We start from the raw sequence: 16,975 nt of genomic DNA, 5'->3' as shown, positions 1-16,975 counted from the left end.
CTTTGTCCCAGTTTCGTGGTGGGAAGAGCTCAAGAGAGCCATGAAAGAACGGTGTGTGCAGTTACTGAAGGGCTATTATAAACAAGAGCTAAAAGATTACCAAGAAGCACTTTATCTCTTTTTGAAGATCCATTATAGGATTAGTAAGGGGTTTCCTTATGATCAGCAAAAGCTAGATCAAGCCAAGATGAAGATTAGAGACTATCACAAACAACAGAGGAAGATCAGGGTAGAAAGGCAGAGGAATAGGACAAAAGGACCGGTTTTGGAGAAAGGAGAATGGGAAAAAGACAGGATAGGAAAGATTAGAAGTGAGGAAATGACTAGCCTCCAGAATAAGAAAGACGGTCAGACCGTAAGCAATACTAGGGAGATGCTTTCGCTGATGGGACAGCTGTATGGAGAATTGTACGAGGGACAAAACATTGAGGCTGAGACGATAGATAACTTCTTGAAAAGGGTGAACAGGGATAGCCATCAGGGCCTCTTGACGGAAGAGGAGAAGGAAGAGTTTTGTAGACCCATCACACCGGAGGAGGTCAAGAGAGTGATTACGGAAGGGAGGGTCAAGTCGGCCCCTGGCCCCGACGGTCTCAATTATAGCTTCTACAAAAGGTTTAAAGAGACCATGAGTACCATTTTGGCAGGAGTTTTTAACACCGCTCTGGAGACAGAGAACTTGGGAGACGGTTTTTATACTGGTCTCCTTATTTTCCTGCCCAAGGCGGGAGGTTTAAAGAGACCATGAGTACCATTTTGGCAGGAGTTTTTAACACCGCTCTGGAGACAGAGAACTTGGGAGACGGTTTTTATACTGGTCTCCTTATTTTCCTGCCCAAGGCGGGAGATGCCACGCTTCCAGAAAACTGGCGTCCCATCACCCTCACTAATGTGGACTACAGGATTTTGGCCAAAGTCCTGAATAATAGACTGGTAAAGGTCATATCGAAACTGGTGGTAGGTACTCAGACGAGTGCGGTGCCTGGGAGGAAAATGACAGCATCCTTAGCTTTGTTGCGAGAATTCTTCCAAGGGACAGGGAGCATTAAGGACACGAACGGGATCCTGCAAGTAGATCAATCTAACCCTAACCCTAACCCTAACCCTAATCCTAACCCTAACCATTGACTCTTGGCCCTTGGCCCTTGGCTCTTGACCCCAGACCCTGATCCCCTGACCCCTGACCCCTGACCCTGATCCTGACCTCTGACCCCTGACCTCTGACCCCTGATCCTGACCCCTGACCCTTGACCCCTGACCCTGACCCTTGACCCCTGACCCTGACCCTTGACCTTTGACCCTGACCCTTGACCTTTGACCCCCCTGACCCTGACCTTTGACCTTTGACCCTTGACCCCTGACCCTGACCTTTGATCTCTGACACTGACCTTTGACCTTTGACCCTTGACCCTGACCTTTGACCCTTGACCCCTGACCCTGACCCTTGACCTTTGACCCTGACCCTTGACCTTTGACCCCCTGGCCCTGACCTTTGACCTTTGACCCTTAACATTGACCTTTGACCCTGACCTTTGACCTTTGACCCTTGACCCCTGACCTTTGACCTTTGACCTTTGACCCTTGACACTGACCTTTGACCTTTGACCCTTGACCCCGACCTTTGACCTTTCACCCCTGATCTTGACCTTTGACCCCTGACCCTGACCTTTGACCTTTGACCCCTGGCCCTGACCCCTGGCCCTGGCCCTGACCCTGCCACCTGCGTTTTGCAAGTCGTTTAGACCGGATTTGGGCAGAAAAATGTTGGATTCCGGAAAGTACCAAAGTAATTCTGACTCCATGGTCTGATCATGGGATGCTTAGTATAGGATTCCGGATGGGAACCAAAGTAGAGAAGGGGAGGCCTCTTTGGAGGATCTCACCCCGAATGATGGAGGACGAAAGATGTGTCCTAGAGCTGGAAAAGAAAATCGCTCTTCTGCAATTGTTAAAAGGAAAAGGAGACTTTGTCCCAGTTTCGTGGTGGGAAGAGCTCAAGAGAGCCATGAAAGAATGGTGTGTGCAGTTACTGAAGGGCTATTATAAACAAGAGCTAAAAGATTACCAAGAAGCACTTTATCTCTTTTTGAAGATCCATTATAGGATTAGTAAGGGGTTTCCTTATGATCAGCAAAAGCTAGATCAAGCCAAGATGAAGATTAGAGACTATCACAAACAACAGAGGAAGATCAGGGTAGAAAGGCAGAGGAATAGGACAAAAGGACCGGTTTTGGAGAAAGGAGAATGGGAAAAAGACAGGATAGGAAAGATTAGAAGTGAGGAAATGACTAGCCTCCAGAATAAGAAAGACGGTCAGACCGTAAGCAATACTAGGGAGATGCTTTCGCTGATGGGACAGCTGTATGGAGAATTGTACGAGGGACAAAACATTGAGGCTGAGACGATAGATAACTTCTTGAAAAGGGTGAACAGGGATAGCCATCAGGGCCTCTTGACGGAAGAGGAGAAGGAAGAGTTTTGTAGACCCATCACACCGGAGGAGGTCAAGAGAGTGATTACGGAAGGGAGGGTCAAGTCGGCCCCTGGCCCCGACGGTCTCAATTATAGCTTCTACAAAAGGTTTAAAGAGACCATGAGTACCATTTTGGCAGGAGTTTTTAACACCGCTCTGGAGACAGAGAACTTGGGAGACGGTTTTTATACTGGTCTCCTTATTTTCCTGCCCAAGGCGGGAGATGCCACGCTTCCAGAAAACTGCCGTCCCATCACCCTCACTAATGTGGACTACAGGATTTTGGCCAAAGTCCTGAATAATAGACTGGTAAAGGTCATATCGAAACTGGTGGTAGGTACTCAGACGAGTGCGGTGCCTGGGAGGAAAATGACAGCATCCTTAGCTTTGTTGCGAGAATTCTTCCAAGGGACAGGGAGCATTAAGGACACGAACGGGATCCTGCAAGTAAATCAATCTAACCCTAACCCTAACCCTAACCCTAACCCTAATCCTAACCCTAACCATTGACTCTTGGCCCTTGGCCCTTGGCTCTTGACCCCAGACCCTGATCCCCTGACCCCTGACCCCTGACCCTGATCCTGACCTCTGACCCCTGACCTCTGACCCCCTGACCCTTGACCCCTGACCCTGACCCTTGACCCCTGACCCTGACCCTTGACCTTTGACCCTGACCTTTGACCTTTGACCCCCTGACCCTGACCTTTGACCTTTGACCCTCAACCCTGACCTTTGACCTCTGACACTGACATTTGACCCCGACCTTTGACCTTTGACCCCGACCTTTGACCTTTGACCTTGACCCTTGACCTTTGACCCCCTGACCCTGACCTTTGACCTTTGACCTTTGACCCTGACCTTTGACCTTTGACCCTGACCTTTGACCTTTGACTATTGACCTTTGACCTTTGACCCCCTGACACTGACCTTTGACCTTTGACCCTTGACCCTGACCTTTGACCCTTGACCCCTGACCTTGACCTTTGACCCCTGACCCTGACCTTTGCCCTTTGACCCCTGCCCCTGACCCCTGACCCTGACCCTTGACCCCTGACCCCTGGCCCTGGCCCTGGCCCTGACCCTGCCACCTGCGTTTTGCAAGTCGTTTAGACCGGATTTGGGCAGAAAAATGTTGGATTCCGGAAAGTACCAAAGTAATTCTGACTCCATGGTCTGATCATGGGATGCTTAGGATAGGATTCCGGATGGGAACCAAAGTAGAGAAGGGGAGGCCTCTTTGGAGGATCTCACCCCGAATGATGGAGGACGAAAGATGTGTCCTAGAGCTGGAAAAGAAAATCGCTCTTCTGCAATTGTTAAAAGGAAAAGGAGACTTTGTCCCAGTTTCGTGGTGGGAAGAGCTCAAGAGAGCCATGAAAGAATGGTGTGTGCAGTTACTGAAGGGCTATTATAAACAAGAGCTAAAAGATTACCAAGAAGCACTTTATCTCTTTTTGAAGATCCATTATAGGATTAGTAAGGGGTTTCCTTATGATCAGCAAAAGCTAGATCAAGCCAAGATGAAGATTAGAGACTATCACAAACAACAGAGGAAGATCAGGGTAGAAAGGCAGAGGAATAGGACAAAAGGACCGGTTTTGGAGAAAGGAGAATGGGAAAAAGACAGGATAGGAAAGATTAGAAGTGAGGAAATGACTAGCCTCCAGAATAAGAAAGACGGTCAGACCGTAAGCAATACTAGGGAGATGCTTTCGCTGATGGGACAGCTGTATGGAGAATTGTACGAGGGACAAAACATTGAGGCTGAGACGATAGATAACTTCTTGAAAAGGGTGAACAGGGATAGCCATCAGGGCCTCTTGACGGAAGAGGAGAAGGAAGAGTTTTGTAGACCCATCACACCGGAGGAGGTCAAGAGAGTGATTACGGAAGGGAGGGTCAAGTCGGCCCCTGGCCCCGACGGTCTCAATTATAGCTTCTACAAAAGGTTTAAAGAGACCATGAGTACCATTTTGGCAGGAGTTTTTAACACCGCTCTGGAGACAGAGAACTTGGGAGACGGTTTTTATACTGGTCTCCTTATTTTCCTGCCCAAGGCGGGAGATGCCACGCTTCCAGAAAACTGCCGTCCCATCACCCTCACTAATGTGGACTACAGGATTTTGGCCAAAGTCCTGAATAATAGACTGGTAAAGGTCATATCGAAACTGGTGGTAGGTACTCAGACGAGTGCGGTGCCTGGGAGGAAAATGACAGCATCCTTAGCTTTGTTGCGAGAATTCTTCCAAGGGACAGGGAGCATTAAGGACACGAACGGGATCCTGCAAGTAAATCAATCTAACCCTAACCCTAACCCTAACCCTAACCCTAATCCTAACCCTAACCATTGACTCTTGGCCCTTGGCCCTTGGCTCTTGACCCCAGACCCTGATCCCCTGACCCCTGACCCCTGACCCTGATCCTGACCTCTGACCCCTGACCTCTGACCCCCTGACCCTTGACCCCTGACCCTGACCCTTGACCCCTGACCCTGACCCTTGACCTTTGACCCTGACCTTTGACCTTTGACCCCCTGACCCTGACCTTTGACCTTTGACCCTCAACCCTGACCTTTGACCTCTGACACTGACATTTGACCCCGACCTTTGACCTTTGACCCCGACCTTTGACCTTTGACCTTGACCCTTGACCTTTGACCCCCTGACCCTGACCTTTGACCTTTGACCTTTGACCCTGACCTTTGACCTTTGACCCTGACCTTTGACCTTTGACTATTGACCTTTGACCTTTGACCCCCTGACACTGACCTTTGACCTTTGACCCTTGACCCTGACCTTTGACCCTTGACCCCTGACCTTGACCTTTGACCCCTGACCCTGACCTTTGCCCTTTGACCCCTGCCCCTGACCCCTGACCCTGACCCTTGACCCCTGACCCCTGGCCCTGGCCCTGGCCCTGACCCTGCCACCTGCGTTTTGCAAGTCGTTTAGACCGGATTTGGGCAGAAAAATGTTGGATTCCGGAAAGTACCAAAGTAATTCTGACTCCATGGTCTGATCATGGGATGCTTAGGATAGGATTCCGGATGGGAACCAAAGTAGAGAAGGGGAGGCCTCTTTGGAGGATCTCACCCCGAATGATGGAGGACGAAAGATGTGTCCTAGAGCTGGAAAAGAAAATCGCTCTTCTGCAATTGTTAAAAGGAAAAGGAGACTTTGTCCCAGTTTCGTGGTGGGAAGAGCTCAAGAGAGCCATGAAAGAACGGTGTGTGCAGTTACTGAAGGGCTATTATAAACAAGAGCTAAAAGATTACCAAGAAGCACTTTATCTCTTTTTGAAGATCCATTATAGGATTAGTAAGGGGTTTCCTTATGATCAGCAAAAGCTAGATCAAGCCAAGATGAAGATTAGAGACTATCACAAACAACAGAGGAAGATCAGGGTAGAAAGGCAGAGGAATAGGACAAAAGGACCGGTTTTGGAGAAAGGAGAATGGGAAAAAGACAGGATAGGAAAGATTAGAAGTGAGGAAATGACTAGCCTCCAGAATAAGAAAGACGGTCAGACCGTAAGCAATACTAGGGAGATGCTTTCGCTGATGGGACAGCTGTATGGAGAATTGTACGAGGGACAAAACATTGAGGCTGAGACGATAGATAACTTCTTGAAAAGGGTGAACAGGGATAGCCATCAGGGCCTCTTGACGGAAGAGGAGAAGGAAGAGTTTTGTAGACCCATCACACCGGAGGAGGTCAAGAGAGTGATTACGGAAGGGAGGGTCAAGTCGGCCCCTGGCCCCGACGGTCTCAATTATAGCTTCTACAAAAGGTTTAAAGAGACCATGAGTACCATTTTGGCAGGAGTTTTTAACACCGCTCTGGAGACAGAGAACTTGGGAGACGGTTTTTATACTGGTCTCCTTATTTTCCTGCCCAAGGCGGGAGATGCCACGCTTCCAGAAAACTGGCGTCCCATCACCCTCACTAATGTGGACTACAGGATTTTGGCCAAAGTCCTGAATAATAGACTGGTAAAGGTCATATCGAAACTGGTGGTAGGTACTCAGACGAGTGCGGTGCCTGGGAGGAAAATGACAGCATCCTTAGCTTTGTTGCGAGAATTCTTCCAAGGGACAGGGAGCATTAAGGACACGAATGGGATCCTGCAAGTAAATCAATCTAACCCTAACCCTAACACTAACCCTAACCCTAATCCTAACCCTAACCATTGACTCTTGGCCCTTGGCCCTTGGCTCTTGACCCCAGACCCTGATCCCCTGACCCCTGACCCCTGACCCTGATCCTGACCTCTGACCCCTGACCCCTGATCCCTGACCCTTGACCCCTGACCCTGACCCTTGACCCCTGACCCTGACCCTTGACCTTTGAACCTGACCCTTGACCTTTGACCCCCTGACCCTGACCTTTGACCTTTGACCCTCGACCCTGACCTTTGACCTCTGACACTGACCTTTCACCTTTGACCCTGATCTTTGACCTTTGACCCTTGACCCTGACCTTTAACCTTTGACCCTGACCTTTGACCTTTGACCTTTGACCCTGACCCTTGACCCCTGACCCTGACCTTTGACCTTTGACCTTTGACACTGACCTTTGACCTCTGACACTGACCTTTGACCTTTGACTTTTGACCTTTGACCTTTGACCCTTGACCCTGACGTTTGACCTTTGACCCTGACCTTTGACCTTTGACTTTTGACCTTTGACCTTTGACCCTGACCTTTGACCTTTGACCTTTGACCCTTGACCCTGACCTTTGACCTTTGACCCCTGACCTTGACCTTTGACCCCTGACTCTGACCTTTGCCCTTTGACCCCTGCCCCTGACCCCTGACCCTGACCCTTGACCCCTGACCCCTGGCCCTGGCCCTGGCCCTGACCCTGCCACCTGCGTTTTGCAAGTCGTTTAGACCGGATTTGGGCAGAAAAATGTTGGATTCCGGAAAGTACCAAAGTAATTCTGACTCCATGGTCTGATCATGGGATGCTTAGGATAGGATTCCGGATGGGAACCAAAGTAGAGAAGGGGAGGCCTCTTTGGAGGATCTCACCCCGAATGATGGAGGACGAAAGATGTGTCCTAGAGCTGGAAAAGAAAATCGCTCTTCTGCAATTGTTAAAAGGAAAAGGAGACTTTGTCCCAGTTTCGTGGTGGGAAGAGCTCAAGAGAGCCATGAAAGAACGGTGTGTGCAGTTACTGAAGGGCTATTATAAACAAGAGCTAAAAGATTACCAAGAAGCACTTTATCTCTTTTTGAAGATCCATTATAGGATTAGTAAGGGGTTTCCTTATGATCAGCAAAAGCTAGATCAAGCCAAGATGAAGATTAGAGACTATCACAAACAACAGAGGAAGATCAGGGTAGAAAGGCAGAGGAATAGGACAAAAGGACCGGTTTTGGAGAAAGGAGAATGGGAAAAAGACAGGATAGGAAAGATTAGAAGTGAGGAAATGACTAGCCTCCAGAATAAGAAAGACGGTCAGACCGTAAGCAATACTAGGGAGATGCTTTCGCTGATGGGACAGCTGTATGGAGAATTGTACGAGGGACAAAACATTGAGGCTGAGACGATAGATAACTTCTTGAAAAGGGTGAACAGGGATAGCCATCAGGGCCTCTTGACGGAAGAGGAGAAGGAAGAGTTTTGTAGACCCATCACACCGGAGGAGGTCAAGAGAGTGATTACGGAAGGGAGGGTCAAGTCGGCCCCTGGCCCCGACGGTCTCAATTATAGCTTCTACAAAAGGTTTAAAGAGACCATGAGTACCATTTTGGCAGGAGTTTTTAACACCGCTCTGGAGACAGAGAACTTGGGAGACGGTTTTTATACTGGTCTCCTTATTTTCCTGCCCAAGGCGGGAGATGCCACGCTTCCAGAAAACTGGCGTCCCATCACCCTCACTAATGTGGACTACAGGATTTTGGCCAAAGTCCTGAATAATAGACTGGTAAAGGTCATATCGAAACTGGTGGTAGGTACTCAGACAAGTGCGGTGCCTGGGAGGAAAATGACAGCATCCTTAGCTTTGTTGCGAGAATTCTTCCAAGGGACAGGGAGCATTAAGGACACGAACGGGATCCTGCAAGTAGATCAATCTAACCCTAACCCTAACCCTAACCCTAACCCTAATCCTAACCCTAACCATTGACTCTTGGCCCTTGGCCCTTGGCTCTTGACCCCAGACCCTGATCCCCTGACCCTGACCCCTGACCCTTGACCCTGACCCCTGACCCTTGACCCATGGCCCTGACCCCTGACCCCGTTCCTGACCTCTGACCCCTGATCCTGACCCCTGACCCTTGACCTTTGACCCCTGACCCCTGACCCTCGACCCTTGACCTTTGACCCCTGACCCCTGACCCTGACCCCCTGACCCTTGACCCCTGACCCTTGACCTTTGACCCTTGACCCTTGACCTCTGACCCCTGACCCTGACCTTTGACCCCCGACCCTGACCTTTGCCCTCTGACCCCTGACCCTTGACCCAGTTTCCGGGCCTTTGATAATAAGATGCTGACCCCTCCTCTGCGACCCTCAGGGCGGCCAGTGTGGGTAAAGGAGAGGCCGCCAAGAGAAAGGGCAGCAGAGGTAGCGGTATCGTGGGCCGGAAGCCAGGTTTCAGTGAGGGCGAGAAGATTAAATGATTGTGATAGAAAAAGATCATGGATTGCCGCTGCTTTTGGGGCAGCGGAGCGGCAGTTCCAGAGAGTGCAAGAGAAAGCAGTTGGGAGATAGGGAGAAGGAGAGGTGCGAGGAGCCATGGGGAAGAGAGGTTTGAGTGACAAACAGATGGCAGGAGAAAATGTAGAAAAGAGAAAAGGAGAAAAATAAAGGTATAGTTCAACAGTGCTGGATGGGATGGGCTGAGGATCCCAAGACATGAGGGAGTTGACAGAGGAGAAGGGTAGCTATAAGAGCCTCTGGACGTCCCAGGTTCTAAGGATGAAGGAGGGAGGGATGGCTGAGGGGATGCTGCCCCACCTCTCTCTCTGCTGAGCTGGAGATGCTGCTGCTACTTCCAAGGAGTCCCAGAACAGTGGGAAGAGGGAGGGAATGTCAGCATTCAGGAGAGGTTCCCCTCAGGAGGCAGTCTGGCTGGTATTCACAAGGGAGGAGAAGGCTGAGACAGTGCCCTTTTAAGGGGAAAGGCAGGCCCCACCTCTCTCTCTGCTGAGCTGAAGGTGGTGCTGCTACTTCCAAGGAGTCCCAGAACAGTGGGAAGAGGGAGGGAAGGTCAGCATTCAGGAGAGGTTCCTCTCAGGAGGCAGGCTGGCTGGTATTCACAATGTTATGCTAATATGCAGTGGCATTCCCGCAGTGGGTGACACCTGATGCAGGGGAGGGGACTTCTGGGGGCGGGATTTCTGGTGGGGTTTCTGGGGCAGGGCATCCGGGGATGGCACGTCCATCTCCCTGAGCTGGCCTCACCTTCTCCTGATGAAGAAAAGGATGGGATGACGTGTGGGGGACAGAATGCGCATGGGAGAAATTAAGTGGTGCATGAGCAGGAGGACCTGAGCAGTATGCATGCATGGAATGAGGCAGTGCACACGCAGGGGGATGAAGAAATGTGGGGGATGAAGCAGTATGTGCGGCAGACGGAGTATGGGGATGGTGGGGGGCTGATCAAGTATCACTCCCCTTCTGGGGTGTCACTCAGTGTGGGCAGCACCCCTGCAACCCCCAGTGATGCCACTACTTGTATGTAGGGGTGACAGCAAAGTGACCGATGCACAGTGAGACCCAGTGCTCAGTGGGTCTGGTGCACAATTGGACACCAGTTAGGGAGTGCTGATGTGCATTGGTAGAACCTGATGCTCACTGAGACACTCTTGTCAGTTTTACATTATGCAACTTTATGGTTGATTAACAGGGTTCCTTACTGCCTTTGCTATGTAGCTACGTATATGTAAAGTTACGCAACATAGACCACAATATAGAATTCCAGTCATAATTTGTATTAAAAGGCACCTGGTAATTTTATGCACAGAAAGCTGGGTTAGGAATCCTCTAAATAAGTTGCTGCAATTTTGATTTCCCTGTACCCATCTAACTATTTAAGAAACAGCTGTTTCACAAGCCAGACAGTGAATTCTAAGCATTGTTTTTTCCCATGGCTTCATCTGTATACACAGCAGAAATGATTAATTCTGTTCTGGAAATACAAAGTTGACTGGGCTTTTCTCCAGACATCCATTATGTAATGAGTTTCTTATAGCTCTGCCGTACTCTGGTAGTTGCATTGGGGTGAGGTAGAGAAAATACAAATGGATCTCAGCTCAGACTGTGGGAGTTTACTGAAACAGTCAGTTGAGGACAAGGAGACTTCCAATTCTAGGTCAGCCTAACCAGGGCTAGCCTGAAGAAAGAGAGCCCTCCTTCCATGATAACTGTCATCCTTCGGCCTGTGAGGGAGTGAACAGGAAGGCCCAGCTCCATCAGGGCTAGCCTGAAGAAAGAGAGCCCTCCCTCCATGATAACTGTCATCCTTCGGCCTGTGAGGAGGTGAACAGGAAGGCCCAGCTCCACCAGGGCTAGCCTGAAGAAAGAGAGCCCTCCCTCCATGATAATTGTTATCCTTTGGCCTGCGAGGAAGTGAACAGGCAGGCCCAGCTCCATCAGGGCTAGCCTGAAGAAGAAGAGCCCTCCCTTCAGTCCATCCCAGGCCTCAGAGGGAGAGAATAACCACTGGACCTCGTCCCCTTTCCCACCACCATTCCCTTCTCCTTTTGTCTCGTGTCTTTTAGATTGTAAGCCTGAGGGCAGGGAACTGTCTAATTAAAATAATAATTGTAAGCCCCTCTGATAGCCTTTAGGGCTGAAGGGCAGGGTATAAATACCATAAATAAATAAATAAATAATAGTTCCTTCAGCAAAGTCCAGAGAGTGTGCCGCAGCAGCAGCAGCAGCAACAACAAAAAGTTTTAAGATCTGCTGAATGGTTGACAGCATCTATTCAGTATTATTTATAAACGTTTATTTGAGTATGCAGGATTGTTCATACGTCTTTGGCCCTGGTCCTCCAAGCCTGAAATACATACATTCACCTATATATTATGAATAAATGGAAGGCTTGACTTAAAAATATCAATTTCTGAAATTGTGCAGCATGCAGCAATCTAAAGTTATGATAGCATAGCAGTTACTGTTTTTATAAGCTGAATTCTAACATCAAAAGTGAAAAATATTTAATATCTGTATATGCAAAATTGTTGAAGAAGTTGTACAACAGAGGATGGAAATTGCTACTGTATATGGCAGGGGTGGGTAACTGTTGGAGGTTGGGGGCCATATTAGCTGCCTAGGAGACCTTGGAAGGCTGCATTTTCCTTTCCAAATTCCACCTTGAGAAATTCAATTTTTTTGCCCTCAACACTTTGTAGGGTGTGTGTGGGCATTTTTGCCATGTTTTTAGTTCTCCTGGATTATTTTACACCCCAGAGAGGGCTTTTGTACAGTTTTTCTACACTACATGGGAAGAGACATATCAATAATGATGTTTTTTTGGGAAAGCCTCTCATGGGTCTAAAACACAGGGGACCCAAAACATGGCAAAATCTTCTCGTGCCCCCAAGGTTGGGCAAAACATTGAATCTGAGAGCATGTGGTCCATGGGCTGCACTTTACTTACCCCTAGTATATGGTATACATATCCATGGATCTGATTAAGATGAGCTATAATTAATTTCAGTCTTTACCATTACTCGAGTAGGTGGTGTTAAAACAAATCATGCTTTATCAGATCTGTAGTACGGGAGCGAGAAAGTTCGCACTGCTCAATGAGGTGCTATCCCATTTCTCTTCAGATACATTAAACCCAAACCCATCCTACTTCAGGCAGTGTTGATCTATTTTGTTTTTTTGGGTGGTGTTGAAATGATGGAAGCAATGTAATGTAATGTTTCCAACACTGTAGAGTTGTACAGTGGACCCTTGTTATACACTGGGGTTTGGTTCCAAGATCCCCCGTGGATAACAAAATTAGTGGATGCTTGTTCTGGTCTTGCAGTTCAGGGCCATGGCTTCTTTGATTGAATCAATCAACATATAGCAGTTTCTCTCTTTTCCTACTGCCTTCCACTTTACCATTATTGGCATTAAAGACAATAATTATTGTATTGTCCAGTGAGTCACGTCTTTGATCTGCATTGTGCATACATGTGTTAATTGCAATATTAAATTATATTTTCATGAAATCCTGTGTATCCTGTTAAATGGAATGTAAATTACTATAGAAAATGAATGTGTAAATATTTCCTTTAGTAGTTCAGATGGATGCTTCCAACAGCTCACATGCAATAATTGCGACATGGAATTAATGACTGAGTTGTAGGTTTCGACATATCTGTGTTAAGAAGCTTATAACTTGACATTATACAATTTTTTGACTGGCATGGCTTCACACTGGCTGTGAGTGGACTCACGGTTGTGATTTGAATCATGTACTGGAATGAATCTATTCCAGGGGGTAACAGTCCTTACTTTTTTATTATGTTTGTCTAGTGGTTTTTTCTTATATGATGTTCCACCATGCATAGTAGTGTGTTGATTAACAGTTTTAACCAAGATTGGACTTCAGCTATTAGTTGGGAAAAACTAAGGTCTGTTTATCAGGTAATTGAAGAAGCCCACTCTAGAAATCTTGTTCATTCATACACAACCTGAAATATTGCATGTTGTCTTGTGGACCTTAGGCAACTTCAAAAACATGTGGAATGGCTTTCTGGATGAGAGATATCAGTAAATGAAAGTTCCATTGATTTTCATTTAATGAAACTGCTTAGTCATGCAACATCACACCTCGTTCTGCAGTATGATTCACAGTGAATCAGCAAAGACAGAAAAACAGTAAAATTACTCATAGCAATTCCAAAGATCGTTTTGTTTTATAAAGAACTAATTTAAAATGTAAATATTATTTCTCTACTTTGGCTCTTTTGTGTGCTCACTGAATGCAGTCATTTGGTAAAATAAACAGTTTTAAACATTAAAGTTCCACATTACATGGTCCGGATTAATCTAAAGTGGGTGAGTGACCATTTTTCATTCCCTTTCCCATTACAATTTGCCATCCACTTGAAATGAAATGGCAGGCTCAGTTATGTAAAGCCCGTTTCCGGAAAGTAGGAAGTATTATTTAATGAAAATTTGGTGGTAAGATGTAAATATGGAGATGCTGTTGAGGTGTAAGATATTATTAATACATTGTAATAAACATATTAAAACAACCAATTTACTGCCATCCCCCTGAGCCACTTTTACAGTAATGATAGTTCTCTGTGTCCCTCAAATGTCTGTATAAGATTTTCACAGATTACTTTTATTAGAAATAAAAATGAATGTAACCATTTAAAAACCATGCATGAAAGATAATTCATCGGGATAAAAAGAATTTAAGTTATATGCTAATGATATGTTACTACAAGCAGACTTTGCATTTCTCTTTTCAGTTAAAATCTCCCCATGGTATAATTTACTTAATCACCTTCCAGGGCCAATTTAAATTTAATTCAATTTGAAATAGAAAAGTTTTGTTTAAGAAGGGAGCTAATGTAGGCAAGATTTCAGCCAATGCTTTCCATAGTTCTAGATGGCCGATTAACTAACTAACTTGTCATTTATGCTATTGTGGCTGTGGTCTGCACGAAGTTTAAGACCTCCCTCACTATTTGTTTAGTTGCCTTTGGTCAATGAGAATTAGAGAATATTATCTTACGGAGTTATTATCTATGAAAAATAATTGGTCATTCTGTCAAAAAATAGAATTTTTTCTTTTTAATAAAGATTCTAGTACCTCTAGAAGAGCTGCAACTTTACAAAATGCCATTGTGCAAAGTTGTGCAAATTATTATAAGGCATGCTCAAAGATCTGAAGTTTTAATATCTATGGTTTCATTTTGTATATTTACTGGTATATTTTACCAGTAAGCTTAGTAGCATTAGAAATGGTGTTGGAACTTCCATATTATATTTTCTACATTTTTAACTTTTTAAATTTGGTATTTGGGTAACCTCCAGACAACAAAATTTTGGATTTGATTGCAATAGTCTTAGATCCAGCTCAGCTCAACCATTCTCACTGAGGGCATGATGCAGACAACGTAACTTCTTTTTTTGATAAAATTGTGAACTCCAAATGTGCATGCCCCCCAGAATTGACATGACATACCCAGTTTTCATCTGGGATATGTGTGGCCAGAAAAGAATGAAGCATGGTCAAGATTGTAAAAGTTTTTAATGAGAAAGAACACATTATCCAGGAGAAGGTACAGTAGATGCTTTTGCCAGAGCCTTTGGGGAGGGCTAGACTCTGCCCTATCTCTCCTTTTCTTCCAGCTGAGTGAACTGAGTGCAATGTACTTTTTAACTTTGAACTCTGTGTGCCACAAATGAAGCAAGCTGAGGACAAAAGGGGGAAATGGGAAGAGGAGAGAGAAATTTTTAAAAAACAACAGAAAAAGTGGGATGGCAGAGGATTAATTGAGACTGTCATTGCCAAATTGGGACAGAGGGTATGGTATGCTTTTAAACTCCACTTCTGCCTTTTGCAGTGCAATGTTCAAATGTTCGACTCTGCAAGAGACTTCAAGACTGTTGTTAGGATTCAGCATTGTATGCATTTAATAAGTGTATACTCTACTTTTTTCTTTTATCATGGAACTCAAGGTATTGCGCCTGGCGTATTCATCCACATGCTGAAATGTTATTATTTAGGGTACCAGTGGAGCTGAAATGACATGAGGCATGGGGCATTGGTAAGCCCTGCAGTAGTATAATATTGTAGTGCTGAACTCTGCCCTTCAAACAGATCTTTGGAATCCTGTTGTCTGGAAATATCCAACGTGGTTGGAATAGGCCTGAAAAATAAATGTTGTGCAGTTACACTGTGTGCTCTTTTAGGCATGTTTTAAATATGTTTTAACGTGAAAAATGAAACAGTCGGCTAAGATTAGCTCTCTTTACTATAACAGAGCTTGCTGGGTAGGAGGGGATGTGAATACCATTGAGATTATGGGAAATGGAGAATTAGAACACACCAGGACAAAATGGCCATAGTATGCAAACTTTAAAAGGCACAAAAGTGGTTAAAAGGACATTGAAAAATAATTGCAACCTTTAAGTTCCAAAAATGGAGGTCTGTGCAGAACTAAAAGATTAAATTAATTAATCAGGCTGGGGCCTGAGAGCGAGGCAGTGTGGGCCCAGGCCCTTCCAGCCAAGTACTCAGTTAAGGACCAGATCAGGTTAGGTGAGCGGGGGGGGGGGGGGGGTGTTGGATTTATGATTGCAGGATCGCAGTCCGGAAAACAGATCACATCGAATGTATTTACCTGTCCCTGAAGGCCAGAGACAGTCTGGGGATTCTGTTGGTCTACTGGCCACCCCGTGCACTAACAGACTCCCTAGCCGACCTGACACAGCTGGTCTCGGAACTGGTGTTGGAGTCCCCTAGGCTTCTTGTCCTGGGGGACCTCAACATCCCTTCCGAGGCCAGTGATATTCCAACACGTGCGGCTTGGGAGTTCATGACTACCATGACAGCCATGGTCCTGTCTCAATTAGTCTCAGGGCCAACACATTGTGCTGGTAATACTCTTGATGTGATCTTCAGTACGGACATGGGGGCTCCGTGGGCAGAGATCTCTAATGTCTCTCCCTTGTCATGGACGGATCATTTCTTGATTGAGGCTAGAATCAAGGCTTCTACCATTAACCCCCCCCCCCGGGGGTGGCGGACCTATTAGGATGCTCCACCCTCGAAGGCTGATGGAACCCATAAGGTTCCAAGAAGCCCTAGAGGGGTATACGACTGGTTCTGACGGCGATTCTGTTGATGCCCTAACTGACATCTGGGATACTAATCTCTCTAGGGCTATACACAGTATCGCTCCCAAGCATCCTTTCCGGCCTGCTTCCAATAAACAACCCTGGTATACGGAAGATCTCAGGGAAAGGAAGCGGGCTGCGCAACGACTAGAGTGTAAATGGCGAAGACATCAGCGCTTGTCTGACAGGACACTCCTTCGCTCTCATTTGAAAGCTTATGGAGTGGCAATAGGTGCAGCGAAGAATTCGTTCTATGCTGCACGTATTGCGTCCTCAGAGTCGCGTCCGGCAGAGCTGTTCAGGGTTGTGAGGGAGCTAACTCAGCTCCCTCCCTCCCTGAGTCCTATCTTGGAGTCATCTAAAGCCTGCTGTGACGATTTTAACAACTTCTTTGCGGATAAAATCTCTCGGATAAGGGCTGATCTCGACGCCAGTATTCATGCAGATCCTGTAGGAGAGGTGTCCGAAGCGTCCGTGGCCCCTGTTATACTGGATCACTTTGAGTTTGTTAGTACTGAGGAAGTGGACAAGATCCTTCGAAGTGTTAGGAGGACGACTTGCTCCCTTGATCCCTGTCCCTCATGGCTGAGCTCAGGGGGGAGATGCGGTGCGAATTATGTTGCATCGCATAATTAATACATCTCTAAGTGAGGGTCAGTTTCCATCTAAATTAACACTAGCAGTGGTCAAA

Source organism: Sceloporus occidentalis, unplaced genomic scaffold (assembly GCF_023333645.1).
Source record: "Sceloporus occidentalis isolate IW3139 unplaced genomic scaffold, rSceOcc1.0.p SCAF_2, whole genome shotgun sequence".
NCBI classification, from domain to species: Eukaryota; Metazoa; Chordata; class Lepidosauria; order Squamata; family Phrynosomatidae; genus Sceloporus; species Sceloporus occidentalis.
The sequence above is the reverse complement of the archived record's forward strand: the minus strand, read 5'-3'. Positions refer to the sequence as shown.